The 22,719-nt window shown below is 46.4% G+C and overlaps 1 protein-coding gene across 1 annotated transcript in view; it reads right to left on the reverse strand.

Moving 5' to 3' along the window:
- NUAK1 (NUAK family kinase 1) overlaps window positions 1–22,719 on the reverse strand; it is a 73,013-nt gene that overhangs the window by 41,705 nt on the left and 8,589 nt on the right. The window lies entirely within an intron of this gene.

Genomic DNA, 22,719 nt, shown 5'->3' on the forward strand with positions numbered 1-22,719 from the left:
GGATCAGAAAGCCTGCCCAGTTCCCTTCCAGGCTGGTCCTCTTGTGACCTCAACTCTCACCAGTGGAGGTCAGGTAAACTTTCCTAGGGGAAAGGCAGCTAAACCATCCTTCTGGATTATAAAGGCATAGAGTTATCTGGAGCAAAGAAAGTCCTTGTTATCAGCAACCCACGGCTACACCTTGCCTATCATACAGTCAACCCCAGCCAGCCTCAGCAGGGATATATTCACTTTTGGGAGCACGTGCTACTTCTGACTTGCACCAGCTCTCCACCAAGCACTACAAACGGAAACATTTCTAAAATACATCAGTCCGTCTATGACTCAACAAGAACTGGGTAGCTGTTATGACTGTTTTCGCTATGTGCTGACCTCCCAAAAGACAGGTTATGTCTGACTAGCAGCTCCCTGGATTTCTCCTTTGCAGTCTCCTTACCCCAGTTGTGATTAAATCAGCATTTGTGTCTTTACTTGACTCTACACTGGTAAGGATCTTATTCACTGTTTTTTTTTTTAACCTCCAGTCCTTAACACCATGCTTGGCATAGGGTAGACCCAAGAAAACATTTAGTGTAGACAGGTAGGCAGGTAGATAAAAAAGGAACGAAAGATGAAGGAAAGGAGGAAAGGAGGGAAGCTAGAGGGAGGAGAGGGTTGATGTTATTAACTGATGCAAGCTCAGACCAGAGAAGTGGTAGCAGAACTGGGGCAAAAAATGTGGGAACCACCCCAGTTAAATAATACTGCCAAGACAAGCATAATAGGAAGAAGATTCAGAATTTCTTTAACATCTATCTACACAGGCAATAGAGAAATAGATAAACAAATATAAAACACAGGAGGCCCTCCTGTAAACCCAGGGCAGGCTCCACCTCCCTTCGACCGTGGGTGGACCCATGGCTGGATAGAAGGAGGCTGCATGGAGATGAATGAGCCTCCCAGCTTAAAGGCCCCTTTTCAGCAGAGAGCCAGACTCAGAGCTACCCCAAGTCCTTACGACAGCCCCATTCACTATATGGCAAGAAAAACTTCCCTTTGCTTACGTCAAATGTAAAGATATGACTGGATGGCTTTATTTTATCTGAGGAAAGGCTGTAATCCTGGGACCTTGTTCTGGGAGGAAGCAGACAGCGAACACACACAGGCTGTGGAGGGTGTGGGTGGCTGCTGGAACCACTCCTACATTCCTCCATAAGCTAAAGATGGTCAAGGGTAGAAACCACCCCTTTGATTATGCAGCAAGCTGAACTTGGCCTCAAGGAGGCTCTATTGTCAAGTTACAATAGCATAAATTCTTCACCATGCAGGGTCAGAGGAGGGTAGCAACATTCTAAAGGGTAAGAAAATAAGCCCACTTGCTGATTCCCCCCTAACAGTCCAGCGAGGCGGAGGGTCCCACGGTGCAATCGCCAGGGGATGCTTTCAGCTGGGTGTGAAAAGGAAAGTGCCCACATTCTCATCAAGCCTTGCTCAGCACTGAGGAAACTGAAAGGGTTCCATAAATGTTAATAAGCATAGTCGCTGTCTCGCCACAAAAATTTTCCCTTTTCCTACAATGAATTTTCCACTGAAAATGTAGGAGGGTGCATTCTGCTCCCCTATTTCAAAGGGGTGACAGGAAGTCAGGAGGAGACAAATGCTAGAAATCACTTTCATGTGTGCACCTGCCAAGGCTGGAGGGAAGACATTCAGCTCTACTCCCAGAGTGGTGGCGGACCCATCCAAGGTTCTGACAGCCAGTTAATGACAAAACAAAAAAACAATACTGCTACTAATAACAACGGCCAGCATTCATTAGCCACTTAATATATGGAGCAGACACCATGCTGAATGCTTTACACACCGGGGATCTTCGCACCTTTCTCATTCAAGCCTCAGCTTCACACCACCCTCCTAGGGAGACCCTCCCTGACCCCTCTAGCTGATAAGGCCACCCTTATGGTCACCTCCCTCTCTATATACCCTTCCCATTTTATCTTCTCTGCAGCATCTCACACCAACTGCTTTATTAGCTGCATATTCAGCCTGTTCTTGTAGGACCCAGGGAGCTAAGAATGGTTGTCATATTGTTTGAGGGTTGTTAAGAAAAAAAAAAAGAAAATCTCTAAACGCAGCTCCTGTAAGAGTGTCTGCTTGAGGAAGTTGGAGGATACACTGAGCCAGTGCACAGACAGTATTGCATAATGCTTAGGAACATGGCTTTAAGTCCAGGCTAAAGCCACTCTCTAGCTGTGTGACCCTGAGCAAGTTACATAACCTCTCTGTGCACCAGTTTTCTCATGCATCTAGTAGAGAAATAATAGTACCTGCCTCAGAGGTCCTGGTGAGGATTACATGTCAGGTGCTCAAGAATACGCCTGGGCCAGGGGGTAACTGCTCAATAAGTGTCAGTCTTTTTTAACCCAGAGTGAGTGTTCTATAAGTACAAACTTCCTTTCTTCCTTTCTTTTTCAGAGCAAACTTGAATTTCTCCTGGCTCCTCAAGGGACAGTCAGTGGAGGTCTTAGGGACACGTTTCCAAAGTACATAAAGGACAAGAGCATCTCCATCCTGGGTCTTTACATTACAACCTCACCTGAAATCAGGAAGATCAGATCAGCTGGTCACACACCATTATCAGCAGGGCTCCTGAGTCCAAATCAGACAGGAGGATGAACACCTTGAACCCAAAAAGCAATCCCAGAACCATTTCTCCACCTGCTCCCACAATGTCTCCTTTGACCATCCAGCTGAACAGGGCACAAATATGTTCCTACTTAGAATCAAAAGTCAGCCTCAAGATAGATATTCACACTTCAGCCTATATGAAATTTGGCTGTTCATCCACTGGTTCTTTTTGAAAACCTACCATGTACCAGGCTACACAGGAGGGAGCCAGCGCGACTGCTCCAGCCCTCAAGGTGGGAGGTGGGGTGGGGAGGGTACGGGCAATAAGCAAAACTCACACCAGTAATTACATAATTACCCTCATGGCCAGGGCTACCAAAGAAGTGCACAGACATGCCCGGCATTGCAGAGGAAAACTCCTCTCCAGTTTTCCTCAATTCTCACATCCACAAAGAAACAGAGGTAAGGAAGGGGCCCAGTAGGAAGAGATTACCAAACGTCTGAAATCACACACCCTCCACCCCCAAAAATCCCATTTGTTCCTGCACAAGTCAAAGAGCCTGCAAGGAGGAGGGAACTCAGGTGTTTGAGTCCGACTCACAGTACAGCCACGTTCATAAATGTTCCCAAGTCTAGACAGCACCGTGTGCCTTATAAAACGGTCTGCTTTTAAATAAGGTTTAATGTTGAAACCTTCTGCAGCAGCAGGTTTGGTGGAGAACCTGTGAATCCTGCCCTGTAGTGCCTGCCTGTTTCAGAAGCAAACTCAGCCCAGATAGTTCTGTTACATGCAACAGGCACAGCCTCCTCTTGAGGGATGGAGGCTTTTCCTTTTCTGAATAATCACCAAAAACCACCTGCTCTGCGGCCTGCTGGGCATCCTCTCCCACATTCGCTGTTGTGGGTGTTCAGAGCTTGGTGACTTAGGAAGGGCTGGGGGATGCAGAGTGGAAGAGTAAATGCTCAGACTGTCATCGGCTGGGTAACCTCAGGCAAGCCCAAACTTCCCAGGTCACAGTTTCCTCACTTGTAAAATGGGGTTAGAAAATCCTGTTTCTTGGGGTTGTTGTGAGGAGTGGAAACTAGGTAAGTAAAGGCCCCAGCACACAGTATCCACTGAATGGCAGTGATTATAAACCACATTTAAGGGGTAATGAGCCCACAGCAAATCATATCATAGGTCTCTCAGCTCCCCTCCACCCCTACACATATCCTCCCCCTCCCCACATTTGCACAGTGGCAAAAGCAGGTTAAAATTAATATCTGGCCAGCCCCAGGGTGTCCTGGTGTCTTATCGAGAGGATGCATGTGTAGTGTAGGACCAGCCGTGGGGGCATGGCAGAGAGTCTGGGCAGGTTGTTGTCGAGGCTCTAACCAAGAGAATCCCTGCCCTCCTCCTTTTGCAACCATCTCCCTGCGTGCTCATTCATTGACATAAGCTGGCCTTCAAGGAGTATTCTTGAAATGCCTCTCAAATAGGAGTCACCTGTGCATCTTGTAAAAGTGCAGATTCTGAATCCATAGGTCTGGGGATCCAGCCTGGGATTCTGCATTTCCAGCAAGGTCCCAGGTGATGCCAGCCCCAGGGACCACACTAAGCCAGGTCTTAGTGCTTTGTCTTTGACCCTGATGTCTCAACATTTTTTAATCAATGGCAATATTCTTCATAATAACAATAACTGCTATTTCTTAGGTGTTAACCACGTGCCAGTGGACCTTCTCATTTAAGCCTACCTACAATCCCATTTTGCAGATGAGAACATTGAAGCCAGGAAAGATAAATATTTCCCAAAGTTACATATTTGTTTAAAAAAAAAAAAAAGTGGAGCTAGAATTTGAGCCCAGAGGCTGCTGACTTTTAAGGCTATGAATAAAGTCGGGATGAATAGAAAACATCACAGGGAGCAGAATCTCCTGTAGGATCGGAAAGGGTCCCTAAAGCCTAGTGAGATGGACCCCCCTCCAAGCAGGTGAAGTTTTACAGGGTCATTCATATGTGTGGTCCCAAAAGGAGGGACTGGAGGGCTGAGCAGCAGGGAAGAAACACAGTCATAAATATGGCATTAACATCGCTTAGTGAGAACAAGTTTGCATCCTAATCCCAGCAACACGAGCTGGCAACTTCCCTGCCATTCACAAGGTGTGATCTCATACCCAGGCACGTTCCACAGGAGCTGCAGGGCACGAAGTCAGAGGCAGCACAGGGGATCTCTTCTTACCTAGGAGCCCAAAGGCCACCTGCAGCAGGAGCGGGCAGCCAAGCCCAGCTGGAAGCTAGGGTAAAGGGCTCCTGCTCCTGCCTGGGAGATAGACAGAGTGTGGGGCAGGGCACGGCCCCACCGAGGCCACACCGGTCCAAAGCTCCCAGGATCACCAAGTGGCTTTCACTCAGAAAGGCTCTGCCCAACGACAGTCCCCACGGTGATGTCACCCATCTTGCAAACAAAGCCCCTAATTAAATGACCCCCGGCTCTTTATGGAGGGGCCTGGCCAACTCAGAACAACACCCCAGCAAGTTGCCATGATGCAACGAGCCCCATGGGAAGCAAGCCAGCTCTGCCTGGGGCCCATGGGCCTCTTCTTCCCTTCCTCTTTGGCCTGTTGGTTCATGTCCTACATGAATGTATTTCAGAAGGAAATGGATTGGAAGCCAAGAGTTGTATCAGCAGGCTCTGAGGCGAGGCACTGAAGTCAGGGAGCGCAGCACGTGTAGCTAGGAGCTTTTCCTTCAAAGAGTGGCATCCCCTCACTAGCCCCCATCAGCCCTTTAATCTTATCAGAGGTTCTGAAAATTTAATCCTCTGTAACTTGGTTCTCAAACCTCTATTTCTCAAAATTCTCCATTAAAGAGATGAGGATTCCTGTGATGATATCGATTTCTCTCCTGCCATGAAAAATGCATTCGATTTTCAGAACATAAACAACAAAGCAGACTGGTGCTTGACTGGGCCTGGGCCAGCTCAGGAGGGCCTCAGAGGGCTGGGACAATTTTATCTACAGGGACAGTCATTCCTTGGTCTCTAAGACTCACCCCCACACCTCTCCCCTTCAAAGACTGAGCTAAGAATGTCATTATTGCAAGTGGTGGTGCCACAAGGGAAGTGGAATTAATGACTAAGAAATCGTAGGCAGATTTACACTCCCTGTCAAGGTTTGTAAACATAAGATACAAACCATGGCTGACCAGGCAAGAACCAAAGAAATAGCAAAAAGGCCACCGGAAAGTTCGTGCTCAGTGGGCATGCCAAAAGTGAGCCACCAACCAGCCTGAAAAGGACAGTCAGAGACTCCAGAGCACTATCTGTCCAAGGGTGGTGAGCAGATCACCTGCCTCCGATCCCCTGGTTAGGGGGAAAGGGGAAACATTGCTAAAATGCAGATTCCTGGGCCCACCCCAGAACTAGTGAATGAAGATGGCGGTGTCCAGGGTAGGGGGCAGACCTGGTATCAGCATTCTTTACAACCTCCCAGGTGATTCTGCTGCACTCTGAGGTTTGAGGGCAGTCACCTTAAAGCAGGGTAAATGTGGCCCTGACGACATCTATTATTCTGTAGCTTAAACAGGAAGCAGTTATATCACACACTAGATGACTGATGAAAATTAATGAAACTTCCATTTATACAGAGGGGAATTAAACACAGGCTTCCTTGAGGGGGCTTGGTGACTTGAATTAATTCACCCCTGGTAAATGGAAAGTTTGCTTCCAACGGGTATCTCCCTAGTCCCAGCCCAAGGCGGGCCTGTGGATGAAGTGAGGCCAGGGAAACTGGGTGTAGATGGGTTACTTCACAGTCTACACACAACCCAGAGCATGAGAAAGCCTCTGGTAACACAAGAGATGCTAACACAGGCAATATCAGATTCAAAGAAAGACTGAAAATGCCAGGCTGTTTAGCTGAGACTGGAGTTGCCAAGCAGCTGTTTATTTTTGGACTTTCATGTCTCTGAAGCCAAATGCAACACCAAATCAGAATTCTAAAGTGCAATTGTTTTTCTTCCAGGTTACAATTGCCCTGCGGAGGGAGGGAAAGGGCTGGGCCAGAGGGCTGAGGTTGCTTACAACTTGGACAGCCTCAACCGGTAGCATCTGATCACTCTGACACTGTTTATAACAAGGCTTGGATAAGCTTAAGGTTCTGCAACTTTTATTTATCAACCTCCAAACCCAGAAGAACCCAGGCCAGTACTGCTAAGAAATCCAGCATCTGCACCTTGGGCTCGTCGTCAGTCACAGCAACTCAGCCAAGGCGACTCCTATAAGCAGAGGGACTCGGATGAGTGACCGGCTCAGTTTCCTCACCTGCAAATGAGGATGATGATGGTACCAACCTCACAAGGTTGCTGTAGCAACATGGCAGATTGTGTATATGATGGATGGCAGAGAAGGCAAATAGTACCTATGGCAGAAGCCAAAATGAGCACTGTTATCATCAGTGGATATTAGAGCTGTAAGGACTTAGAACGTTCTACGCCAATCTCCTCATGTTACAGATGAGGAAACTGAGTCCCAGGGAGGTTAAAGTACATAGAGACCCCAAGTTCATGAAGTTATCGGTAGCACTGGAATTGCAACAAGAGAGTCCTGATTCCCACTCCAGGAGGGATAAACACTCTGAGCAAGGGGTCCTTCCTAACCAAATACTAAGCCACAGTGAGCAGCAGGGCTGAAACTGCCACAGAAAAATTCAACATTTACATGGGAGGCTGGCCCCAGTCACAGCCAAGTCCCCAGAACTGTTGCATCATTAATAAACCCAGATGGGAGTGGCAGATACTCTTCAGGGTGCTGACAAATCATGACTTGTGTTGCAGCGTGGTGCATTTCACCTCCAACTATTGTCTGTCTTCACATAGCTATTCCAGAGACGCTGTTTCCAGTTCAATTCTATCCAAACCTTCCTCCAATTTCTGAAGACTGATTTAATATCACCCATGAATACGCATACTTGGGAAGTTTTCATCCCATTATTTCTCAATTCATTGCAAACATTGCTTTTAAATAACTTCAGGCCACTACTGAATCACTAACCTTGGGGACAATGAGCTAGGAACACAGAGACCTAAGAAGCAAAATTAGTTTTCCAAAGGGAAAGGAAATTAGTCAGTTGAGTTTAGCTGATTCAGGTGAGCAGAACCAAAAAAACGTTTCTTCATTTCTTAATATGGTAAAATATAACAAGCAAAAACGAGGCATGATTTTCTATCTTATTTCATATTTTAATCATGAATGGTTTTATAAAAAAGTGAAAGAGAAGATTCTGCAGAAGTTATTTTTATCCAGACAGAATCTCTTCTGTATAGAAAAGTGATTTATAGCGATCAGGATGTACAAGACCTATTGGATAGGGTGGGAGCAACGGTACAGGCTGCAGTCTGTCCCCCAAAGCCTCTGGAGAGCACTCAGGAGCCCCTGAGGCCTCTCTCATTATCTCCTCACAAGCATCTTTTGCTTCCAAGAGAAGCTCTCATTGTCCATTATTCCTAGAGTTAACAGGCTGGTCCCTGCTCCCCAGCCCATTGCAAGATCCGTCGGGAGGCCTGTCATCTCCCTCATTAGTGCTCCACAAGCCTGCCTGCTGGGATGCTCTTGCTCATTGCAAATGCACAGCCCCAAGAAACCGCAGGCTGAGCTCAGAGGAGTGTGCTCGACCCCAGACGAGCATTTCCTGCTGTCCCATCATGGGGATGAGCTTCGCCCAGTACTCAACTCTCAGTTCCTACCCTCCAGGAGGCTGGGGCAGGGGTCTGTGGTCATCTCAGAGACCCAAGTTGTGTCCTGGGTTGGGAAGTGTGCTCATGCCCCCAGACATGCACCTGCCATTTTCTCTGCCAGAATCCTCCACACCCTGTCCTTGCCATTAACATTTTCAGTTGACCAACTCCTCTGCATCCATCTGCTGCAGACATGGCCCATCCCCTGCAATGACCCCTTTGTAGATATGGGTCCCCTTTTATAACCTCGCTCACCATTGCTCATAAGCTTCATTCACACGAAAACCATTTGTGTTTTATGCACCATGGCATCTCCCGTACCGAGCATGCACCTAATATATAGTATATACAAAAAAGCTGGAGCCCAAGTATTAAGAAGGACCCTTGACAAACAGAAAACCATAGTGGGACATCTGATCATCCGGTCAACCTAAACCCCAGCCACCTGCCCCTGAGCTTTCTTTTACTTGCTCACCTTTCAGATGTGGAATCCCTTCTTGTCCCAAAATCACTGAGCCTGAACGTCCTCATCTTCCAAATGGACATAATAACAGTGACCACTCCAGAGGGGTTGGGGGTGATTCACAATCACAGCTAGCAATCATAATAATTACCAGTTATCAAGCCCTCACTATGTGCCGGGCCCTCAGTACCTTTCTGTTAAGCCTCTCAACCTCTCACTCATTAAATTCTCACAAAAACATTATTATTTCTGCCTTCTCAATGAATATAACCTGAGTCTGAGGGAAGTTAAGTAACATGCCCTAAGGCACATAAATAAATAGGAGATCTGGGTCTCCATACGCCAGAAGACCATACTCTTAACCTCTGAAGCACACTGACAAAGTAATCAGCACAGTGCCTGGCACATTACTATCATCCCCAGCCCCTCTGGTGTTACATAAATACGAGCTGAATCAGAACCTCTGGACATGAAGGCCCCATCAAGGCCACACTGCCTTGTCTCCACCAGAAGTCCTTTTGTTAGCTAATATTTAAACCACTTCCTTCTTCAAAAGCACACCTATCAATCAGTGTTCCTGCTGCTTTCTGTGGGACCAGGTGGGCAAAAGGCAGAATTGTATGGGAGGGGCTGGGAGGCATGTCCCTAAAACGATGTGGGAATGAGTCAACCCCACAGCAAGCAATTTTGGAAACTCTGTTCTGGATAAGGCATTGATCCAGTCCTAGAGAACATGACCTAGACCTACCCTTCAAGTTGCCTACCATCCAATGGGAGAGGCCAGTAGCCACAGGGGGTCCTCCCCACCCAGCCCCTATTCACCCTCCTTTTGGTAGGAACACCCTGACTTCACTGTGAGGACTATCCCTACCTCCCAGATGCCTTTCGAAAGAGACCAAGATACTTCGCCCTCTCCCATGCCAACAGGCAGGCATACGACTCTAGAGCTGGCCCTGGAGATGCTCTTTCTAAGGTTTCAATAACCATCCCAGCAAAGTGCTCTTTTGGGAGCCCACCGGCACTTGATGTGTATACACAGAGATAGGGCCTCCTGAGAAGTCATTCCATGCATGGCTCCCTCATTTCTATCCCTGTGTCTTTCTCACGCTCCTAAATAAGAATCAATTCAAACCAGAAAACCGAGTCTCACTTTGCTCAGCTATTCATTTTCCTGTTTCCAGAAAGAGCCAAGGCATTGTCGCTGCTGCCTCTTTCTCATGCTGCGTGCCTTACACTCAGTCATCTCCTCCATAAAGTGGGCCTATTTCACTTGACCGGTGCTAGTTGAAATGCAGTCTTCAGGACCCACGTAGATGTCATTTTTATAATAACTTCCTCAAACACTACAAAATGCAATATTAAATTATTGTGGAGCTTTGTCCCGTTTCGGGGCAGGGTTTCATTAAGGATAACACTGACCTACTTTGCACAAAGGTGCAGGAAGTGCAGCCGCATTCTCTGCCAAAGAATGTTCACACCTACAAAATATTTACCTGTCACTGTCCATGCTACATAATGACAGTCAGTATATAGTCTAACAAAAGGGAAGGTCATTCATTGTCAATGCCCCAGACATAGAAAGCAGAGACTGCAAGCCAGGAACTGCCATGTTCCCCTCTGTGTCCTCAATATCTAGGAAAGGATCTGGCTCTATAGTAGTAGAATTCCAATAAATATTTGTTGAGCTTAATTTTAACAAAAACGATGACTATCATAAGTCTTAATTTGTATAATTATTCCTTTCTTACACATCCACCCACTACCACCAACCTGGCCCAATATCTACAAGTTGCTGAAGTCGACCAATTCACCCAGATTCCACTCTGGTCCAAGTTGCCTCTGTACTTGTGGCTAAGACCACAGAACCATGGAGGCAATGCCATGTTGCATGAATGACCTCCCACCTGTAGATACGATGTCATCCCACTTTATTTTATTTCCCCCACCACCACCCCGTAAGGCAGGCTAGAAATTTTGCATGAGAGGAAAACAGAAACCGAAAAGAACTCCCCAAGTTTCCACAGATCATGAAGGCCCCACCCAAGTTTCAACCCAGGTACTTAGATCCGATGGCCAATGCTGCTTCCACTGGACCACACCTGTTTCCACATTTGTCAAATCTATGGAAATGCGTGCTAAGGAAGAAAATACTCTTAGCCCTGGCATTGTGATGCTTCCTTTCCCTGGAGTGTAAAGCCTTGGGGGGGGGAAACTAGCTCAGATAGCAGATTGCTCAAATGTCATGGAAGGTCTGGTCGGAGAGCTAATCAGAACAATTTGAATGTGCGGCTAAGCAAGGACACTCCTTCCTGCATCACGCGTTGCTTTGATGGCAATACTTTATAAGAACCATTCCCTTACAACAAAACTGTCAAATCCAGCAACCACAGGCCAGAAACATCCCTGCGGAACCCCGCCAAGCTGCTTTCTGATGTACTGTACACACAAATACCAATATTCCCCAGATGTTCTCCATGTAAAACATTTGGTTTGAGACACTGCTCTTCTTTCCCAAAAACTTTTACATTTGTTTAATGGACTCATACAGTTCAGCTAAAATATCCTGGAGCAGACATCTGAAGCCAGCCCGGCTCTAATGTGAGCATCCCATCTGTGGAAAAGACGAACAAGTAAATAAGACCGTCCTTCCCAAGATTTATGCTCCTTGCATCTTTAAGCAGGTCATAAAATGTAAGCTATGTAAGGATAATAATGCAAGTTTGCTTTCAAGTGTGTTTCTGAGTTCATCTCAGTATTAATCTAAGACCGATGTTCCAACAGAGACTGGGTCTCACATGCTAACGAGGGGACTAAATTCTACTTACTCCCTCAAAAAAGAAGTCTAAAAATCTGTCACCTGAGCAACATAGATGATTGAGATAAAGGTAGGTTTTTCCTGGTTTTAATTATCCAAATATAGCAATAGCTTCTTTATGCCAAAACCACTATCCCTTAACCTGTAGTGTAAAACACAAGTAAGAGGTAGCAAAATAGGAAATGCACTTGACCTTGAGTCAAGAGACCCAGTTCAGCCACATCCTAACTGAGTGACCCCAACCAGCCCTATTTACCCCAAGGCAGCTCATCCTGTTACCTAGAAAACACAACTTCATACCTGGAGCGCTATTCAGCCCTGAAGACTTTGGGGAAGGGAAATAAGCCCTTAGAAACGCCACTCAAAGAAATGCCATGGATTCCATGCACAGAGCCCCTGCAGATGGTCACCCATAGCTTTCCCACTAATACAATTATGAGGAAAGCTTAGTCACAGAAAATCTGTAGGGAAGCTGGAAAAAATGGTATTAGAAAGCTGAGAGGCACAGCCTCACTGACAGAAGCAAGACGTGACAACTCACTTTCCCCTTAATCTTTAACTTTTCTGTATCTGGTGAGTTTTCAGTATTGAGCATGCACTATTTTCGCTAAGGGAAAAGAAGAATTTTATTTTTTAAAAAGGTCACAAAGAGGAATGAAAGTTAATGAGGGAGATGACAGACACAAACTATAAATAGTAGACATGAGAACTCCAAAACACAGTACAGAGGACCATCGAGGAGAATTTTCTCAAACTCATCAAGAAAAGGTTTTAATTACCTTCAAGGAGCTTTGTTTTAAGAAGCTAAGAAAGTGTGCATCCCGATGAGAAAGATTTCCTAAAGAAATGCCCGCAATGTTTAAGAGGATTGGCTCCTAAATGGGTGAGCTTCAATTGTCTGGAAAAAAATATATATTTAGAGCACTCTACTATAACTTATTAGTATTTCCACGTAACCAAAGCATCCAATTAACTAGCGTTCTCCATTCCCTTGACTGAGGCTCGTGGCAGGCTGAACACTAGGGGCTGTTGGGCTACTCTCTGCTCTTCCCACACCAGTCCACACAATGAGCCAACTACCCACCCTCATCTCAGCCAAGTCTACCGTTTCCAGTATGGCAGTCTCTACAGACCATGGCCTCCAACACGACCAGAAACTTACAGCACCACTGCAACTGGCCCTCTGCTAAGGATAAGAAATCCAATTTCCGACTTAGGTTTGCCCTCATCATTGCCAAGAAAAGGCAAGGTGTTATGAGATGGCATACAGAAAATGCCCAATATTGTGCCCAACATCCAGCATATGCTCCCAAAACACTGGCTGTTCTTATCATCTTTATTAGTATAATAATAACAAATAGACCTTATGCAGAGGTATGTGCAAATACAAACATCCCAATGAGAACTTCAAAATCTGAGACTCAGAGAATAATGTCGGGGGCAAAGTGAGAAGGGGGCTGGGAGAAAATGAGCAGCTGTCGTCTCTTCTGAGAAGCCATTTCAGGTCACCCCACTAACAGAAGTCTCTCCAAATGTACTTCTATAGCCCCCAGGGAATTGATTTCGCGGATGGAATTATTTCCCTGAAATAAACAGACAGTCAAAGGTCACTACAACTGGGGCCTAAAAGAAAACAAGCCAGCTGCCAATTTACAGGCAGCCTATGATGCAAGATAGCAAGAGGTCTCGGCCCAGGCCTAGTGCAATGGCTTCGGACACACCAGTCCCACAGGGGCGAGGATGGAGGAGGGGGCTCACCTTCCTGTGAGCAAGGTTCCAGCTTGACCAGGCATGGATGGGGACACCTTCAGGAGAGCAGACCCTTGAACCTCTGCTGTCAGCACGCTCTAGCCAGTGGCTCTCAGCCCTAGCAGTGCATTACAGTGACCTACGGGTCTGTTTAAAAATACTGATACCCGGGTTCCTTCCCCAGACAGCCTCCTTTGGTTAGCCTGGGGAAAAGTCCAGACGTCAGTGTTTTGAAAAGATCCCAGGTGATTCTCATGCTCAGCCGGGCCTGAGAACTAGGAGCCGCATAGTGGAAAGAACCCACAGCGGCGTCAGGTAGACCCGAGTTTTTAACTCCAATGCTCTCTTGTTTTCTTGAACAGATCAGCCACTCTGTCTGAGCATCGGTTTCTTTTAACCCTAAAGTGAGGACGATCATCACTCCCCATCACAGTGTTGCTGTGAAGACCGTACAAGATAACATACGTAAACTGCCTCAGCTAGTGTACCTCGCAGAAGGCACACACAAGGTGGTTTCTAAACGTTAACCCCTCCTCATTTCACGCTTCTCTTTTCAAGGTATCCCCATGTGGGATAGGAGTTCTAAGCAGCTCTCAGTTCTAAGGGGTCTCTTGCCTTTTCTAAGTGGTTCAAAAAGGGTGGGAGGCTGGGCGTGGTAGCCCACACCTGTAATCTCAGCACTTTGGGAAGCCCAGACCAGCAGATCACTTGAGGTCAGGCATTCAAGACCAGCCTGGCCAACATGGCAAAACCCCATCTCTACTAAAAATACAAAAATTAGCCAGGCATGGTGGTAGGTGCCTGTAATCCCAGCTACTTGAGTGGCTGAGGCACTGGAATCATTTGAACCTGGGAGGCAGAGGTTACGGTGAGCCAAGATTTTCCACTGCATTCCAGCGTGGGGTACAGAGCGAGACCCCGTCTTGGGGAAGAAAAGTGGGGGTGGGGAGGGAGGTACATCCTTCCTGAAAAGCAGGTATGAACGAAACTGCTGACAGAATGGGTTGGTGGATCCCTACACACACATACACACACATACACACACACACACATACACACACACACACCCCACTGGGTGAAACAGCAAAACTATGTAAAACCTGAGTCACAAGCAGCAAAAGTGAAGAAAACCCAATCTTAAAGATTTGCTTTGCTTTCCCGTCTAGAAGAAAATCTATCTTGTGTGTGACACTTTCTCAGAAACTCTTTGCCTGTGCTTCTGCCTCCTCCATCAGACCAGGTGAAGTCTTATGCCTGGGTGTACAACACAGGGCTGGTGCACAGTAGGCCCAAGGGAATGTCCACTGAATAGTTAAGCTCCTTGGGGGCAGAGGTGGACATTTGTAGACCAACAGTGCTCATAACATCCACATGTGGTAATCCCCTAGACAGGCATTTCATAAGTATGCCAGAACTTTGATTCCAAGCAACTAGCAGAAGCACACTGGGCATTCAGGAGGCAGCTGCCCCAAGTCCAGGGGCCACGAGCAGCAGTATCACAGCAGTTCAGGATTTTCAGATCTTACAAGGAGCATAAACATGGGCAAGTGACTTAAGTTTCTGTGCCTGTTTATCCACCTGAAAAATGGGGAAGATAATGGTGCTCACCTCTTAGGGTTACCATGGGGATGAATTCAGGTCAGTGACTGACTGCTTAGAATACTACCTGGCACGTAATTGCTGCTATGTAATTGTTTGCTATTATTATTACTCCATGATTGGATAACAAGAAAGAGACCTCAAGTTTCAGGTCCAAATAGGAGCCCTCCATTTATCACAAGAGAAGGTATAGACTACAGAAAATGATGTGGTGTATCCCCCAAATGAATACAGCAACTAGCTTCCCATTGTCCAGAGCTGTGTTCTCAAAATAACACATGGACTTCCCCCATCACATTCACTTGAGTTGCTTCGTTAAAATGCAGAAGATACTCAGGTGTCCCTAAGTCCCACCCCAACCCTGTTGAATCAGAATCAGACTCTCTGAGGTCAGTGACAAGGATGGTATATTTTAACAGGTGCACCTAGGAGATTCCCATATCCCTGAAAATTTAAGAGCCACTGGATTGAATAAGCTCCTCACCTAAAGGATCTATGCCTGTTTGCTCATCACTATATACCCAGAGCCTCGCATAGCACCCGGCCTGTAGCCCATGCTCGACAAATATCAGATGAATCCACTCCATGGTTTCAACTCTAGAAGTATGTGTTTCATTTGTTTGCAGGCCCATTATGTGTTAGGCTCATGCAAAGCAATGCTGATTCAGGCAATTTCATTCATTCTAAAAATCATTACTGGGTGCTTAGTGCATACCAGAAACTGTTCTAGACACTGGAGATAAAACAAATGTGATGAACGAGGTTGCTCAGAAATATAACACTTTATAGACCATAATGCATGCTATGGAGCTAATAAAGCAAGGTAAGGGGCCAAGTGTGTGCCACGTCCTCATTCAACCCAGTGTCTAGAGCAGCACTAGTCCTGCCCAGCAGAACTTTCTATGATAATGGAAATGATCTATTCTGCAACATCCCATAATGGCCACTAGCCACATGGGGCTACTGGGCACTTAAAATGTGGCTGGTGCCACTGAGGAACTGAATGTTTTATTTAATTTAATTATAATTAATTTTAACTTTAATAGCCATATGTGCCCCTATCAGACAGTGTAGGTCAAGAGGCAAAGAGGCAGATATGTGAGCTGGAAATTACAACACAAGGCAATATGAGCTATAAGGAGGGGAAGACAGAGCACCAAGTGCTATATCAAATGCCTCTCACCCAATTACCAGATGCCCTAATGTTCTCTGGCTCTGGGAATTGAAAGAACAAGGTCAGGTACGAGGCATTGTGCTTGGGCTGGAATTTTTACAGCCCATGAGCAGTTGAAAATGGTATGCAGCCCAGCCAAGCCCCAGAGACTGCAGCTCAGGATCACCCCATCATCTGCAAAGCCAGGCCACAGCTGCCAAAGAGATCTCTTTCCTCCCCGTCATTCTGCTGATGGTCATTTTGTCCTTGGCTACAACGTCCCACTGGGCCCGAGACACTGCAAGGATTTTATGAGATTTCTTCGCTTCAAGCGTAAGCACGATTACAAGCCTCCTAAATTCCACCGGAAAATTGGTGGCTAATCCAAACATTTCATAAAATTAGAACTCACTGTGGGGCTGAATGGAATTCAGACTGTGCCGCCACCAGAGAAATACAAAATATTCATTATAATATTTCCTTCATGAGCTGTTTTAAGAAGCAAGTGCTTTTTCTGCTTGAAGCAGAGGGGTTGGGGGAAAGGAAGAGTTTTTGTTTTTGTTTTGTTTTCTCTGCGGTTTGCAAAAAGCATCACCAGATGAAAAAGTAAGGAATCCTGCCTGACTCGCCAATCCCTCAACTAGCAGGAATAATAACAAACCATCCCAATCTTAACTGTTCTTGCCTTTATAAAGGCAGTGTTTTTCCTGGAAAATGGGATTTTTTTTTCCTGGAAAATTGGACTCTTGCTCCTTAATTTTTTTCTTAGGCTTCAGCCCTAGAATTTTTATATCCTGAGATCTCATTAGCAGAGGAGATACTGCAATCATTCATGCATGTGTATCAGCAATATTTACTTGCCAAGCACTGTTCTAGGCACTTGGGGTACATCAGTAGGCAAAACTGATGAAGACCCTGGCCTGGTGGAGCTTGCCTTTTAGTAGAGGAAGATAAACAGAAGAGAATCCAGCAACTGCCACTTTGAAACAATTTTGGCACAAGGCATGAAGATTCATAAAATGCAGTTTCTAGAAGGGGCTTGAATGTAAGCTGCAAGGAAGGGAGCAGAAACGTCGTCTGTCTCACCATGGCTGTCTCCCTACCATCTAGAGTGGTATCTCACACAGAGAACGTAATCAATAAATATCTGTTAAATGGCCGGGTGTGGTGGTTCGTGACCATAACCCCAGCACATTAGGAGGCTGAGGCAGGTGGATCACCTGAGGTTAGGAGTTTGAGACCAGCCTGTGCCCTGTCTCTACTAAAAAATGCAAACGTCAGCTAGGTGTGGTGGTGCACGCCTGTAGTCCCAGCTACTCAGGAGGCTGAGGCAGGAGAATCGCTTGAACCCAGGAGGTAGAGGTTGCAATGAGCCAAGATCACACCACTGCACTCCCTCCTGGGCAACACAGCCAGACTCTATCTCAATAAATAAATAAATAAATAAATAAATAAATAAATAAATAAACAAATAAATAAATAAATAAATATCTGTTGAATGGATAATAAAATCTGGCCCACAGCGTTCATCTTACAGATAAGTTAGCTGAAGCCATGGAGGGGCATGTCTTGCCCAAGGTCACACAGCTTAAATTGTGGCAGCGATGGCACCAGCAGTCAAGTCGCCCAGCATACCCACACTTATAACACTCCATAGCCATTCGACAAATATTTATTGCATTCTGACTGCGTGCCAGGCACTGAACTAGGCGCTGGGAGGAAATAAATGAGTAAGACATAGAGCGACTGGGATCATGAAATTAAGTTCCTCATAGTGCTATTTTCTCAAGCACGGAGGCAACTTCTCTGTGCTTTAAGTCCTGCTCCAACAGTGGTTGTAATCGCGAACGCTGAAGTCAGACGGTCCAGCCCTACATCCTGTGATCCCAGCTCTGTGACTTTGGGCAAGTGGTTGGACTTCCTCTAAGCCTCTGCTTCCTCATCTACAAAATGAATGTGATAATAATACAGGTTTGAAGGTGAAAAAGCAGGAAATAGTTAGAATAGTGCCTGGTGCACACTGATCCCTCAATGATTCCTGCTATTAGGGTTGTCAGGGGAAGGATGCTCCCTTCCTGCCCTGGACCTTCCTGCACAACCAAATAAGTGGAGATTTCCACTTCACTTTTCTCCTCTCCAGGATCTCTACTACCCGCTTCACGCCCACACACTCATTCGTTTCCTCCCTCAGTATTCCATTTGGTCCTGCCTGAAAAACAGATACCCACAAACCACGAGGAAGATGCAAAATGAGGTTCTCCTCAGGGCAGCAAGCACATCACTGCCCTGTCTTTCCAGGCAAACATGTTCATAGCTGGGCTTTGAGCTCACCAGAGAAACAGATCATTAGCCTCCTCCCTGCATGGCTTCTGCTAATAAAAGAAAGCGTTCACTTTCAAATCTACTAAGAATCACACAAGGTAATTATCTTGCCTCAAGGACCACTGAGAGCTTCTGAGGTTTGCTGGTATCTGTCTTAATTGATACTGAGAAAGCCCAGGCTGCCTAACGGATGTGTTTGATAGAAAGTAATAAAATTCTGAGAGATTAAAGAAGAAAACAAATACCACAAGAAATCAGTCTCCTTAAAAGGACCAGCAAGGAGGGATAAATGTGGACCACAAAGACTGAGGATCTTCAAATGTCAGGGTTAGATGTACACTCTAGAAGCAAGAGGTGGGTGAACTCATTGGGGCAATATCTTACTCTCTGTTGCCTCCCCCTGTGCCTAGCACAGTGCTATTCTATTTTTAAACCAGCTACCTGAGAGAGGCAGAAGGGAACACCTGCCACAAGAAAAAATGACAGTTATTTCTACTCTTTCTTGGGAAGCAGTCTAGGCTCATAATGTCAAGCTCAGACAGACATGGGTTGCCTTCCTGCCACCATCCCCAAATTACAAACAGTGGGGCCCTGGGCCTCAATTACCTCTAGGCAAAGTCAGGTGACAGCATCTATCTCATAGAATGGTTCTGAGAGTTCGGCGAGATGACACAGGCAATGCACTCAGCACAGGGCCTGGCAAATAAAGTGCTCAGTAAAGGTTAGCTTTATTTGTTCATCATCAAGGATGAAAGAGTAGTAAACATATGAGTCAAGTCTTCCCTTTAAGTGAGACTGCAAAAACATCCCTTCCCCTGGGGGCAGGGCTCTCTTAAGTCTTTTCCTCATCCCTGGAATCTTGCATCCAGCCTACCTGTCACCCAGGATCAAGAAGCCAAGCTCTCCTGCGTGCTCAATGTGCCCAATCACTGCTAGAGCCTTGGGAAGACTAAGTGGTGTCCCCAGAGAGATCCTGAGAGCAGAGGCAGCCACGAGCCTCTGGCCTCACTGGGACCAAAAGCAAAGCCCCTTTAAAGTCTAAACATTTAAGGAATGAGCAAAGATTCTTCTGAGCAGCCCAGCAGAACATGAGCTTACCCTCCTCTGAATCACAAAAAACAACAAATAACACTGCTTGACAATTGGCTTCATGTCAGGCACTGTTCTCAGCATGTGTATGGCCCATGAGTCCTTGTGACGACCTAGGAGTTCAGTTCTATTACCAGCCCATTTTACAGATGACAAAACTGAGAGGTTCTTTGAGGATGAGCACTTTCTTTTTTTTTTTTTTTTCCTTTTCTTTTCTTTTACTTGAGACAACTTCTCGCTCAGGCTGGAGTGCAGTGGTATGATCATAGATTACTGTGGCCTCCAACTCCTGGGCAATCCTCCCATCTTAGCCCCCCAAGTAGCCAGGACTACAGGTGCAGGCCACCATGCCCAGCTAACTTTTTAATTTTTTCATAGAGACAGAGGAGTCTCACTGTGTTGACTAGGCTGGTCTAGAGCTCCTGGCCTCAAGCGATCCCCCTGCCTTGGCCTCCCAAAGTGTGGGATTACGGACAGAAGCAACCACACCCAGCATGGGTGAACATTTTCTGTCTCACGTAGAGTCTAGTTCAGAAGCCACCTCATACACATGTTTAAGAAAGCCCTGGCTGCCTTGAGCTGAACAGAATGCATTCACATCCCACAGAACCAGAGAGCAGGGAAGGTGAGCAGACCTCCCTAAACGTAGGCTGACAATCTACATAGGGAGACTCTCCATACACTTGCAAAGTGGGTATGAGAATTGAAGATACTTCCGCTTTCCCCAGCAAGGAGTGCTTCTGCCAAAAAACAAGCAATGGGAAATGAAGGCTTTCAGTGAATTCTAGGATTCTCTTCCTATGAGCTGGAAGGAACCCTTAAGGACATTTTTGCCTCAGCCCCTCAATTTACAAGTGAAGCAAGTGTGCTCGACAAAGCGGCACCTACTGTGTGCAATGCCCCGTGCCCAGGCTGCTGCAGGGACAGACATGGCCAAGACCCCATCTTGCCTTTCCAAAGAGTCCTCCTTCCAAAACTTAGATTTACAGACCATTCACTGTTGGCAACACACTTTTCTAAGAACTCGACATAAAATTTGTTAACCCTGCAACTCCCATTTCACAGATGAAGAAATTGAGTCACAGCTGACTATCTCAAGGTTACACAGGAGGTTCGTGTTCTTTCAAATCCAGGAAGCCTAGCTCTGCATTCTCTCTTTTCTTCTTCTTCTTCTTTTTTTTTAATTTTTTTTTTTAATTTTTTTATGCAGAGACTCATTCTGTCGCCTAGGCTGGAGTGCAGTGGTGTGATCTCAGCTCACTGCAACCTCCGCCTCCCAGGTTCAAGCGATTCTCCTGCCTCAGCCTACTGAGTAGTTGGGATTACAGGTGTGCGCCACTGTGCCTGGCTAATTTTGTATTTTTAGTAGAGACGGGGTTTCACCATGTTGGTCAGGCTGGTCTCAAACTCCTGACCTCAAGTAATCCACCCACCTCGGCCTCTCAAAGTGCTGGGATTACAGGAATGAGCCACCACGCCTGCTTCCCTTTTCAATGTGTAGATTGGATGGTCCACTTCCCTTCCATGATCCTGTAGAAGACTGGGATAGGAGTGACCTTTGGCAGTTGAGGTGAACTGCACATGAGCTGAGCCTAGTTCATAGTGAAATGGAAGCAGCCAGCAAGGCTTCGTTTGAACCTGCTGCAATCAAGCATCTTTGTGGCCCTTGAGCCACATGAATAATGGGAGCCTGACACAGACAGAAGTGAATGGGGTCCCACTGGAGATACTAAGAGAAGCAGTGGCCACCTTTTTTAAACAGGGAAATTGCCCTTCAGCCAAATAGATGAAAGTTGAGCCCTAAGCCATTCACCATTCCCCGCCCTTCCAAGGAAGGAGCTAACACCTACCACAGCCTCCTCTTAACGCCTTCCCCCTGGAAATCTCAATATCTCCAATGAAAGTAAGCGGAATTCTTTTCTCAGATTTAAAAGGCAAATCATGATGGTGCTTTTTCAAGACATACATTAACTCCGCACCCCAGCCGGTTTACCATTCTTAAAGTACCTGATTTACAATCCAGAAAGAAATGTTTTGAAAACCTTGCAGATGCATTTTGCATCTAAACCTTGCAGGCTCTGCAGAGCTGATTACCCGGGCTTCTCAGATGGAGGGCTGGACTCTCCGAAGGAAGCCGGGCCAGTGTGGGAGTAGCCCGAGGAGGCTGCTGAGCTCTGAAAAACTGCCCAACCTGGAGCAGCCTCCAAGGGTGGGAAATGGGTTTGGGATGGGCTTGAGCCGCCTCTCCAGCTGCGGTGCAGAGCTGTCACTGAGAAGCACCCGGCAATGCTGTGCACACAATGCAAGGGGAGGCATGATCCAGAGAAGGAGGAGGATGGAGCCCCAGGGCCTTCCCTGATGACTCCTGCCTTCACAGAACTCTCCCTTCTCAGGATTGCTGGTGCTTCTTCCTGCAATTGTTCATTGGATCATTCATCCATTCTTACTGAGCACCCACTAGATGCCTAGCACTGGGCTACAGGCTGGGCTGCAGGGACGAGTGAGACAGACAGCAGCCTGGCTGCCTTTCTAATAGACAAGGAAGAATGGAGTCTACAAATAGTCCAACACACACTCTCCATGTGCTCAGAAGGACACAAGACACAGGGCTGAAACAAAGGAGTAAGGAAGTGGTCGTCTGAAGACCCAAGCAGGAGCCTCGAAGGACATGGTAAATTCAGACTTTGGTTCCCATGCAACCCATGGGAGGATTTTAAGCATGAAGAGCCATGAGCCAAGATAAGAAGGTCACTGGGTACTCCACCCTAGCACTTCTCCCCGAAACAGTAATATTAGCTCTAGTTTTCAAGAACCTACTATGCACCAGGCTCTGTGCTGGAAGCTTCCAAATCCTATTTCTGATGGCAATCTCACTTGGTAGGATATTACGAACTTGGTAGGATATTTCATAGCTGCATTTTCCAGATGAGTAAACAGAAGCCAGAGAAAACGAGCAGCTTACCTGAGATCATCTAGCTCCTGGGTAGCAGGACAGAATTTGAACCCAAGTCTGTCTGATTTGATAGCTGGGATTTCTTCTTCCACATCTCATTCCTTTTTTTTTCTTTTTTTTTTTGAGATGGAGTCTGCCTCTGTCACCCAAACTGGAGTGCAGTGGCACAATCTTGACTCACTGTAACCTCTGCCTCACGGGTGCAAGTGATTCTCCTGCCTCAGCCTCCTGAGTAGCTGGGATTACAGGCATGCGC

This window comes from Piliocolobus tephrosceles, chromosome 10 (genome assembly GCF_002776525.5).
Source record: "Piliocolobus tephrosceles isolate RC106 chromosome 10, ASM277652v3, whole genome shotgun sequence".
Lineage (NCBI taxonomy): Eukaryota > Metazoa > Chordata > Mammalia > Primates > Cercopithecidae > Piliocolobus > Piliocolobus tephrosceles.